Here is a 10,804-nt window from a genome sequence, read left to right as displayed (position 1 = left end):
GATTTTCGAAAAAACTTGATGGGGTTGTTAAGGTTCTTAATGATAGTTGTGCAAGTGATTAAGTGTTTTTTGATTGTTTTTTGTTGTTTTTGCAAGCTCTAAGATACCAATTTCAATAATGCATGAAAAAATATGAAATGCAAGAATAAAAATTTACTAATAAACTTACTCTAATCCACACTAAATGGATCTCAATGTTTTTGTTTTGGAGTGGATTTCACTTCTAATCGTAATTGTTAAGCTATTTTTTGATTCAATATACAATGAAATCTACGACTTGTGGGCTCTAAAATCATGCAAAAGTCCAAGAAACCAAGCTTTCCCCTTCCACGATATGAAAATAAAATATCCTAGATTAAAATAAAAACAATAATCTAAACACATTTAATGCTCCAAAACCATATGTTTTTTGAAGTGTACCCTATGAAGTGACACCGAAAAATATTGTGTAATCCCAATAGCTTGGAATAAACACATCCAAATCTCCAAAACCATATGTTTTTGGGAGTGTACCCTCCTAAACACATCCAAAAGCTCTAGAATGATATGGTTTTTTTTTTGTACCCTCCTAATCTAACACTGAGAAATATTGTGTAATCCCAATAGCTTAGAATAAACAAAACATTAGAGCTAAGTCGTAGGCTGATCCCCGTCAATGGAACTATATATGTTTAAGTCAGGTGCTTACCTTTGCCTTGTAGAGTTATGTGTGTCATTGGATCTTACCTTCGAGCCATATTACAACTCCCCAATGTGAGTCCACTACCTCTCAATTGATTGCATCCTCACTTCGGTTGGTCACACTAAAGTGCTTCTTTGCTAAGTGATTGAAGGAAGATCACTCTTTGCCTAGATGGAGGCAAATAGATATTGGATGTCGTGGTGGTTCTCTCTCACAAAAGGCAAGGGGGATGAAGAAGCTAATGACAGGGAGAAACCTACAAAAGGCGAGGGAAGAAGAAGCTAATGACAAGGAGCAACCTACAAGCAAACCTACTCAAAGCCACCATCTAGCATGGAAGAATCCAATAGCATACATGAAAGCAAGAATAGAGAAGAGAAGAGCTCACAAGTATTCTATTTTTACAAGGGAATGAATGTGTATTGATGAATGTCAAAAATGACTTACATATAAGTGACTAGCTTTCACACTAGGCTAGATAAAACTTGAAAAATAGTTCCATGCCATGAGTTCTTTGAAAGCAAGTATGTACGCAAAGTTAATGACTTCTCTATTTGACATTAAGGTCATGGGGTAAGGCCTTTATATGTTTCAATGCCTTCTGATAAATAGTAGGTACCCATTGGAGCAAGTAAGATGGAAAAGCACCGTACAATAGGTTAGGCAAAAAAAAAAAACCATATTAACCTACGAAGTGCTTGACACACATGCATTTGCAATGGTGCAAAAGAAAAATCCATCATGAGAGTAAAATTATGAATTGACATTAACATTATTGTTTCAAACATTGAAAGACATTGAAACCTACAAGATACACATTAACTAGCATGTTTGAGCCAATCACAGTAAGTGTTCCATGTTATGTGGCATTGGAAAAAGAATCCATTTCGCTACACTTTCAACATTGAAAGTGTTTTTCTAAACGATAGAAAATTACATTCTTGTATGTTTATAAATTGAAGGGGAGACTTTTGCTACTTCTTTACCATGTACTAAGTATAGTCTTTTCTTTTCTTTTTCTGCACATAATATAAAGAGAGCATACCAGATCTTTGTAGGTTGATTCTTTTGTGCAAGCGTACACTGACATTAATCTTCATCATTGTATAATCATAGCATGCGACCGCTTTCTACATGGACATTGCATGTTGGAACCAATCACAATAGCGTAATGGCTAGCATGTTGAAACCAATCACAGTAGTGTAAGTATGATGTTCGATGTAATTTGGCACTGGAAAAAGAATCCATTTCGCTACACTTTCAACACTGAAAGTGTTTTTCTAAGTGACAGAAAATTACATTCCCATATGTTTATCAAATTAAAGGGGAGACTTTACGTGAATTGAGATACAAAAACACATCCGAGCTACCCATGCATCCTAGTTTGAGATATTAATACATTTAGTGATATGCTCTATTATCATTGTAAGTGTTCATTTGTAGATAAGATTCATTAAAAAAATATAGACTAAAGATAAGAGTCGTTCAATGATATGCTCTATTATCATTTGAAGTGTTCATTTGTAGATAAGATTCATAAAAAGAAACTTTAGCCTAAAGGTGTACCATCGAAATTAATGATAGGAGCGTGGGTTGGTTTACTAAATATAAACCGTGCTAACTGTCGAGTACGCTTTCAGCTGAAGGTGGCCCGAAAAACTGCCATGCTGCATGGTATGGGCAAAAGAGAAAATGAGGGCGAGGGAGCTGCGAGGTGACGAGCTTGGGTGAAGAAGAGGGTGAGGGCAAGAGCAGATGGTTAGAACAGAGAGCAGAAATGTCTGTTTCGGATGCTGCGGCCTTGACCACGCGCTCGAGGTCCCGGGGCAGCGGCAAACTGCTCATCCAGCCGGCAGAAGAGTTGGCCAAGCACGACAACAGATCTATGAAAGCAATTAGGGTTCCCTCTTCGTCTCACATGCAGGTGATGGTGGACAACACCACCACCACCACCACCACCACCAGAGACGATGTCGAATACAGAGACATGAGAACGCCCGCCAACTCGCCCTTTACACTCCCTCGCAGCAAATCGAAGACCAAATTGCCTGACTCTTCCATCAGAGAGCCCACTCATAGCCTCTCGGCCACTCCACGCATCATCTCTTATGGCCCTTCTAGAAGTGAAGAGCGCATGACCCAGTCCTTAGATTCCATCCATTCATTTGATCGCCACTCTACTGAAACCCAATCCTCTTCCAAAACCATGCCCCTTGATGAAGCCCATGGTGCTGCCAAATTGTCCCCTCTCTCTGCCCCCCACCCTCCATCCCCACAGCCTTCCCCCATCTTCTTCTTCTTTACAAAGGATGTTGTTATCCACACTGTTTGTAGCTTGCTTGTTTTAGGCCTCCTTATGCTTACCATTTCAGGAGGCCTAGCTCCTCATGGTTTAATCAGGTCCCTCAAGGGGAGGGTCGCCAGTTGGACACAAGTAGCCACCTCCAATCAAGTGCAAGATTTGAGAGAGTACCTCAAGTTAACCTTGAAGGTGACCACAGAAAGATTAGAGGAGAAAGTAGAGGGATTGAAGGCAGAAATGAGGGAGGAAATGAAGAGGAGAAAGATAGAGGCAGAGGAGATGAGAGAAGAGATGTTGAAGATAAAAGAAGCCAGAGACAAAGAGGCTATCTTTGACAACAAAGAGAAGAAATGTAACTCCCACTTACCTCTGGCAACACCCAGCCAATGGGTCAGTGGGGTAGGTGAAGTGGCTACCTCAGCCTCCGCCGTCCAGGCCCTCCCCTGGACGGCGGCGGTCGATAGGCCAGACTATGCCCTTGCTAGTGGGGGTGGCCGTGTTGTCGGCCACTCCCTTGCTTACAAGCCGGCGGGCTCGGCCTCATGGATCGATAGCCTCTCTACCCTCCTCATATTACGCCCACGCCTCCATCCCCTTGCCCTCATCATCCTCCAACCAAGCTTCCATCAGCCTGGTCAATGCCTCCCCCTTGCGAGCTCCAATGTTCATGTTGAGGTTGCCCTCAGAACACCAATTTTCCCAGACCAAGTCACTCTTTCCCATGTCTCCAAGGTACACCTATTCCCATCTTAAGAGCTTCTCATATAATGATTAGATGTTATGATAAACTCACATAATGCTTAAATACATGATATGCCATCCACTTATGATATGATGTATATCTCCACACACAGTCTCTCACTCTCTCTCTCTCTCTCTCACACACACACACACGCACATTTGAGAATCTCCACACACACAGTCTCTCTGATAAACTCCTCACATAATGCTTAAATATATGATATGCCATCCACTTATGACATGATGTATATCTCCACACACAGTCTCTCTCTCTCTCTCTCTCTCTCTCTCTCTCACACACACACACACACACACACACACACACACATTTGAGAATCTCCACACACACAGTCTCTCTCTCTCTCTCTCTCTCTCTCTCTCTCTCTCTCACACACACACACACACGCACACTTACACACATAGACACAGTCACACACATGCAAGAGACCCTTGATTCTTATTAACGAGTGTGCTGGCGATCATGTGTGCAGAGTATAGCTTATGATATCTCGAGCGCACCTCAGGATTTCCATATTTATGGTTTGCCACCACCTTTGTCACCCACTGCCAAGCCGGCAAGCTGGATTCTGCTGGGTGAGTTTACATACGACATCGACAAACCACTTGCGACGCAAACCTTCAACTTATCAGAGACAGCCAAGAAGACCTTGATTTCCACCATCAAATTGCATGTACTATCCAACTATGGTAGCGCATCACACACTTGCATTTATCGGCTCCAAGTTCATGGGAACAATCCCCTATGATCATTTGACATGGAAAATCAAGTTAGTATATTGTACATAAGATTAAATGAAACATGCCATTAATATCATCAGTCAATTATGACCTTCAAGTATATAAAGAATCAAGGTTGGACAATGATTCTTCCCATTAGGACACCCCTTTTACTAGGCATTGAGAGTAGTAAAATTAACATTGTAATGTCAGATTTTATTTTTTTTTAAGAAGAAGAATTTGTCATCGTCACACACTTACTTTATTCTTCTTTTACTACTCATAGTACAGTTCTTCATGATATAGGCTCATGCATTCTTTCACCTCAAGCTCTATGACTCACTTTTATAGTAACCTTGCTTGAATACTTCACAGATTAGTCTCAATGTGAGGCTTCTTAAATGATTTATAAAATTAGGCAAACTGATTGAACAGAATGTAGATCATCAACTACACATTAGTGATGTAGTAAAACCTTGTTATTGAAAGTTCATCCCCAACTGTGTGTGTGTGAGAGTGAGTATGTGGATATGAGAGAGAGAGAGAGAGAGAGAGAGAGAGAGAGAGAGAATAAGGGCCAAAATTAAATCCTTTTGGACTACCTTTATGGAAGATTTAATGGCCTCCCTTTCTGGCTACTTGCATGAAAAAAGGGGGCTAAAAGCTAACCCCACTTTTTTGCCACTTGCATGAAAACTCAAGGGCTTAAATCTAGCCCCCTTTTTTGGGTTCCTAGGGATAGGGGGTGCGGGGCACTCCTTTGTTGACTCCATTATTTTAAATCTATTTAAATGGGGAGATTTTAGCGGCCCTCTCTTTTTAACACTGCTTTAGGAAAAAAGGGGGGCTTCATGCCTCCATTTGTTTTAATGACACTACTTTAGAGGGGAAAAAAGTGTGGGGTGGCCAGAGGGGTTGGCTTCATCTCCCCATTTTTAGTCACTTCTCCTTTAAGAAAATTTAACGAGGCTCTTTGTGACTCCCTTGATTCTACTACCTTACTTAAATGAAGAGGGGAGTCACTTAGACTCCCTAGAGAAATCTAGTAGGGCTCTTTGTGACTCCCTTGATTCTACTACCTTACTTAAATGAAGAGGGGAGTCACTTAGACTCCCTAGAGAAATCTAGTAGGGCTCTTTATGACTCCCTCTATTCTACTATCTAAAGGGGAGTCTCATAATGGTCTCCATATTTTACTTGGATTACAAAATATGGGAGTCCTTTGTGGCCTCCTTCAAATTTAATTTTTATTTTTTAAAAGGGGAGCTGGAAAACAAGCTTCTGGATTCCTAATCTAATGTTTAAAAATATTGATTTTTAGGATTAGTGTACTTTTGGTATTGGATTAATCATTAAGACATCATCCTTATCTAGTATTCTAGATTCATCTCGATAGCATCATTATGAAGATTAAGTTGTTAAAATGTAAACTTAACATGTAGTAAAACTTTCAATCCTAAAAGAAGATTGCACCATGTATTGACTAAAAAACTAAAAGGAAAACAATTTTCTTTTGTTATAAAATATAATACTTAAAATAAAGTGTAGAGATCCATGTCTCTTTGACATTAACCACATGATAAAATTCATATCACTTTTATAAGAAATGTTTTTGGCCATGGTAAAAATATACTCATTTAGTAACAACTCTTGTTTAGGGTCTAAGATGGTGTTTACTTTGACTAAGTGTCTTGTTTTGGGGTTGATATTTAAGTGAAGTAAAGCGGATAAGGATAAAGCGATTATAAGTGATGATGGTTTTTTGCATGTTCAAGAGTAAGCCATCAGTAAAGCTTTTGTTAACCTGTATACTTTAGACTCAAGTCCTTTCTCAGCAAAACCATGAGGCTAAGATACATAAAACTCCTCATGCAAATCACCATTCAGGAAGGCAATCTTAATATCCAACTGATGTACATTCCAACCATGATGTGCTAACCCCAATGTAATAATACACCTGATTGTAGTTGATATTGGGTGTAAAGGTCTCATCATAATATAAGCCATTCTCCTAACCATAACCCTTCGCAATAAGCCTTGCCTTGTAGAAGTCACAACACTACCATCAACTTTGCGTTTAAGCTTATGAACCCACTTCGTACCAATGTTGTTTTTTCCATAAGGCAAATATGCCAAATACCAAGTATCATTTTTTAGAATTGAGTCGTTAATATTCATCCTACATGAGATGCATCTAATGATCTTTTTCATGTGTTTCCTCGAAGAAAATAGGTTCCTCTTCATTGCATATAATGGAAATGAGTGCATGATCCATAAAAGAATAAGATGCAAGATGAGAACCTGCACGTTTCTATTAGTTAAAGAAGTAGTTAATTTGCCATGGTACAATGTTTTCCACTAGCCATTTTGGCATACTCTTGGGATGCCTATATGACTGTTTTTTCCTCATTTGCTACATCATTCATAATTACCTCATTAATAGGCTGATCTATGGGCTAGAATTCAAGCTAATTCTTAGTCGATTTGGATTAATTTACAACACCTTGTTGAGTATTCATTTTCTCCACATATGGTGTCCGACATATTACAAATGCAAGAGTGTATCAAAGATATCTTGGTGAGCATTCATTTTCTCCACATATGGTGTCCGACATCATATGAAAAAGGCAAGAGTGTATCAAAGATATCAAAGATATCTTGTGAGCGTACATTTTGTTGTTTTTTGCATAAAAGCATGGGATAAACTGAGTTCTCAACAAAGACAACATTTCTACTCATCAAAATCTGACTTTGTGGTGGGATAGTAGGTTTATACCCTTTGCTTTATGAGCTATATCACACAAAAATACATTTTACTACCTTGTGGCCAGATAGTAGGGTTTATACCTTTTGCCTTATAAGTTGTATCCCACAAAAATGTATTTTGCTGCCTTATCATCCACCAACTTATTGTGTTGTTGCTCAAGCACAAGAGCATAAGCAAGACAACTAAAAACATGCAACTAAGCCATAGAGGGCTTCATGTCATTCCAACCTTCATAAGGGATATTTGTATACAAGGCCTTAGTGGGGCATTTGTTTAGCACATAAGTGGCACACATAATATCCTCTAACCAAAAATTATGAGGAAAATCTTGGCATTTAACCATGCAACGTGCCATCCCCAAGAGAGATCTATTCTTTCTTTAGCCACACTATTTTGTCGAGGTGTGTTAAGGCACTATGCATTGATGTTTTATGAGTCTACATATGTATAAAACTCCTTTAACATATACCTCCCCCCTCCCTTCTAAATATGTATGAAGCATGTCAAATTTACATCTAGACATATTTTTAGCCATAGAAAACAAAGTGTCTAAAGCATATATAAACCTTTGACTTTGATTTCAATGGATACACTCAGGTGTGGCGCCGGAGTAGTCATCTCAATAAAGTATATATCACCATGTATAAGTTGTAATTTTTGGATAGCCCTTACTGATCCATCTTTCGGGAATGATTCCTATTGCATCTTGCCCAAAATACACTCCTCACATACATGTTTGATAGAGGCCTCAAGATGTGGCACCTCTAACACCATTTCTTGCCTTTTAAGGCACAACGAACAACTAAAATTCAAGTGACCAAAGCGGGCATGTCATAGCTTCACATCACTCATAGCAGCATGTGTGGATGTGCCATTATGTGTGAATTGCATAGTATGAGTGTTGTAATCAATGTTAGGATTGTGTTAATGACGGAACAGCACTCCTAAAATGATGTCCGTGGAATGTAAAGGTGCAATCAAGAAATCACGATGCTATTTATATGACCCAATCTGAATTTCAAGATTTTTAATTTCATGAGTGCCGTTGTGTAACGAGTTCCTTGGAATGTAGATTTACTTTATATATAGAGGGAGATGTGTGCAGTTATAATTTCCTTACAATATTTTCTGAAATAAAATCATGCAAACTCCGCCATCATGCAAAACACAAACTTGATGTGACCATCAAATAGAACCTTTCATGCGTAATAATGAATGGATAGATTGAGGAATACCCATAGGGTTGTTTGATTCGTGATTAACTTTGTCATGAAGAGTTTCCTCCATCCATTCTAGAATGGCGTCAACATAGACCTCACAAGCTGCTTCTTCAATGTAGTGGACCGCGGCGGTTGGTTTCTTTGGAGGTGGTAACTTGGCGAAGCAATTTGCCGCAATATGGCCTAGATTTAGGCAATGATGACAAGTAGGAGTAGGCCTAGGTGCTTTTGATAAGACATTGTGAGCACTATTGTGACTAGGATTGGGGTTTGAGTTTACAAAATTTGGCTTTGAAGTTGCCCCATTAAATACATTTTTAGGAGTAAATGTGGGTGCGCGTGAGTGTTGAACGTTGCTAGTGTGATTTGAAATGAAAGAATTAGGCTGAACAAATCGTCTAAATGGACAATTATTACATACAAAAGATGATTGTTTATTTGTTGGACTAGGCCCTTACATAGGCCTAATAAACTTGTTGATGGAACGAAGCTTCTTCTCTACATCATTAGCAAGAGAAATAGCCTCATAGAGAAGAAGGTTTAAACATATTCACCTCTTCTTGCAAGCCTTCTTTCAAACCATCCTCATACTTTTGTTACAAAGTGTCATCATGCACATCTTCTAGCATGCAAAGATGTAATAATGTTTGCCAAAAATGCTCAGTGTATTGTGACACATTTTCATGATCATTCTAAGAGAATTTGATCCATGCATGACGTGCCTAAAAATGAAACTGAGGTGGAAGGAAAGACTCTTCAACTTTGTCTTGGAACTCAAGCCAAGTGGTTGGCTTTTCAACAACATTGTGGAGTACATTCCACCAAAGAGATGCTTTATTAACCATGTGATTAGGGGCACATTTACTTAACCATCAAATTTTATCTCTTTCGGAGAAGCTTTCATCAACAAAGTAATCATCAAATTGACTTAACCATGAAAGAACAATGTGGCCATCCTTTCTACTATCAAATTTTGTAAAAGTGAAAGAGTGATGACTTATCTTTAATTCCTTGCGTGTGATTTGGGCTTCAAAACCTTCTTTGAGAATCTTGGTGAGGCAATCATCTTCTAGAGAATTATTGGTCTGCACATGCTTCTCATGCTCCAATAAGGATTCCATGTGTATGCGGGGTTATTGCTCTTCTTGGAGTTAAGCTTGGATCAAAGAAAGTCTTTGATGATCGAGTATGGGCTCAGGAAGTGGAGAATTGGTGAAGCCATGACCATTGTCCAAATGAAAATCATCGCTTAAAGAAGAACTCATTTTGAATATGGAAGATTGGTTACCTCGTTTACACAGTGCATATCATGATCAGGTTGAGAAAAGAGATGCTGAGTGTTGAATGTGGGAAGAGGATCACCTTGCTTTGAATAGGTCAAGGACGAGAGGTAATACTTCCATGACCAATCTACTTCAATTTGTTTCTTTTTCACCAACCCAAAAAAAAAGATTTGAAGACATTTTTGATGGAGCAAGAGGGTTGATTTGAGAAGGAAATTGTTGATATAGAGGCCGGCATTCACAAGCACATTGCTTATAAACCTTGCAAATCACTTTGCACATGAATTAACAATGTTTTTATTTCTATTTAAAATGAATTAACAATGTTTTTTTATTTCTATTTAAAATAAAATAGGGGTGTAGTAGCTAAAAACGACGAGGTCAACGAGATGAAAAGGGGGGAATTTACAGAGGTGAATTTGGAAGTGCGATGTGGATTTTAGAAGCAAAATAGTATAATTTGGGGAGAAATTTTGGGGGGAGGTGGATTTATGAAAAAGTGGGAGGGTGAATGAGGAGAGGGGAAAAGGACAAATCCCATAAGCCAAAACATTGGGAGTGGGAAGAGGGGTATATATAGTGTGTTGGTTTCACTTACATGTATCCAAGAGGTGAAAGAGAAGGGAGAGAGCTTGTGGCTGCCTTCTATGAGATAGAATCATTATAAAGGCCAATCTCTATTTGCCTCCATCTGGGCAAAGAGTGCTCTTCCTTCACCCTCGTAGAAAAGGAGATTTCTATGTGACAATGATGTGAGGGATACAATGGATTTAAAGGTGGTGTGGGAAGTTATATTGTGCCTCGAAGGCAAGACCCAACGACACATGATTCTACAAGGCTAAGATAAGACAACCTTAGGTTTTCTATTTTACCAAGCTTCATAAGGAGTGATTATCTTTAACGCTTTATTGGGGCACCTATTCATAGCACATAGGTAGCACAAAGAATGCCTCCCCCCCTCTATATGTACAAAGGGTTTGGACTTTTAAGCCAGTTTCATTCTCAACCATAGCAAGAAAGTGTTTAAAATGAGAAAATACCTTTGATTTTGCTTTTATGGGGTAAGACCA

General features: G+C 38.9%; 1 pseudogene; it reads left to right on the top strand.

Moving 5' to 3' along the window:
• Nucleotides 1-2,390: 2,390 nt before the first annotated feature.
• Nucleotides 2,391-4,638, top strand: LOC147637615 (uncharacterized; annotated as a pseudogene).
• Nucleotides 4,639-10,804: the final 6,166 nt, after the last annotated feature.

This window comes from Cibotium barometz, chromosome 6 (assembly GCF_041138505.1).
Source record: "Cibotium barometz isolate CiBa-2024 chromosome 6, ASM4113850v1, whole genome shotgun sequence".
Lineage (NCBI taxonomy): Eukaryota > Viridiplantae > Streptophyta > Polypodiopsida > Cyatheales > Cibotiaceae > Cibotium > Cibotium barometz.
Note: the sequence above shows the minus strand (reverse complement) of the source record. Positions and strands in the feature narration are given on the sequence as shown.